This window comes from Galeopterus variegatus, unplaced genomic scaffold, assembly GCF_000696425.1.
Source record: "Galeopterus variegatus unplaced genomic scaffold, G_variegatus-3.0.2 Scaffold3610, whole genome shotgun sequence".
In the NCBI taxonomy this organism is placed as follows: Eukaryota; Metazoa; Chordata; class Mammalia; order Dermoptera; family Cynocephalidae; genus Galeopterus; species Galeopterus variegatus.
In genome coordinates, this window is record NW_007729721.1 from 31,829 (window position 1) to 33,465 (window position 1,637).

Here is a 1,637-nt window from a genome sequence, read left to right on the forward strand (position 1 = left end):
AACTCTCACCACTGCTCAAGAAAAGGTCTTGGCTGTCAAAGCAGTATCACTGCAAGCTAAGGACATCAGAATGGCAGCCGCCAACCTACACACTGTCATCATCAGGAAGCTGATAGTTATCCAAAGACTCATTGAAACAACAGGATCTCAGGATATCACCAGATGGGGCTATCTGTCATGCTCAAGCAGGAAAGGACAGGATGAAGATTCTTTCTATGATTTCAGGGTGCCAAGTGCCACATCCCTTCAAAAGAGAGGCCAAGGCCTGCCAATCATGACAATTGTTGAAATGAAAAAAGGTCAGATAGTCTTGTCTTTGTGTATCAGAAATGCCAACTTTCTGTCAATGATGAGGTCAAAAATCTGTACTAGATTAAAAGCATTTGTGCCAGGAACCTCAAACTTCCAAAAGGTCAGTGTCAGTGCCAGTCAAAATTCATGTACAGAATGAAAGTTAACTTCTGCCTAAACTAAATGAAATAGGTTCTTTGCTTTTATTTTCTCACCAAATAACCAAGCCTTCTGTAACTTCATCATCAAACTGTTCCTTTAGTGGTTTTGTGGTGCTTTGTATAAACAAGGTACAGATATGGTAACATGTTTTCTAAACCAGTGATTCTCAAACTTGACAGTTCATCAGATTAGTATGGAGGGCTTGTTAGAGCACAGATTTCTAGGCCTAACACTCAGATTTCTAAGTCAATGAATTTGGCATGGGGCTCATGAATTTGCACATCAATTCCCAGGTGGTGCTAATGATTCTGGTCTGCGGACCATACTTTTGGAACCACTACTCTAGAAGGACACACAGAAAAGTAAAAACAATTATTAAAGGGCTATGCTCCCACATGTAAATAATAGGAATGTTCACAATTATTGGCTTATTTTTATTCCAACTATTTTTCCTTAATTATACAAACATTTTAAAAAATCTTTAGAAAAAAATGATTAAAAAAATATAGATTGACAGAAAAACTTGGTATGTTTAGGTGGTTTATATAATAACCATGTGGAAAGATAATTGTTCAGTATTGTTTCTGGAGGAACCAAAGATAAATGGACACATTTTTGGATATGCTTTAGAAATAGAATCAACCAACAAAACTTGTTGATGGATCATCAGACAGAAATGTCAAGAATAACACTTAGTTTCCAAGAATTAGTACAAAGGAGTTGGAATACAAGGCACAATTATTAAGTTCGAGATATCTGTATATTATCGCAGCAGAGAAATCAAGTAGGCAACTACAATAGTCAGCAGAGAGGTCTGTTCAGAAAAGAAGAAAGATTGGATTTTGAAAGCACTGACCTATAGTCCACCAAGTACATCATGGCTGTAGTTGTTGTTATTTGGCCCAGGGATTTGATCGCTAATATCATTATTTCCTCATTAATATCTAGTGCCAATATAAATAGCATTTTCTTTCCTGTACTCACATGTGCGTTTGTGCTTGTGTGTGTATGTTCACATAATGCATTCAATCATCTAGAAATTCCCTGAGCTTATTGCTAGAAAACATCTAGCTATAAAGAAATATAGTCATTTTTTATCATAAATTATTCAAGAATGTAAAGCATATTATGAAGCATGACATTTCTTCCCTTACCTCAACCCTGACTGCCTCTTTTCTTCCTTC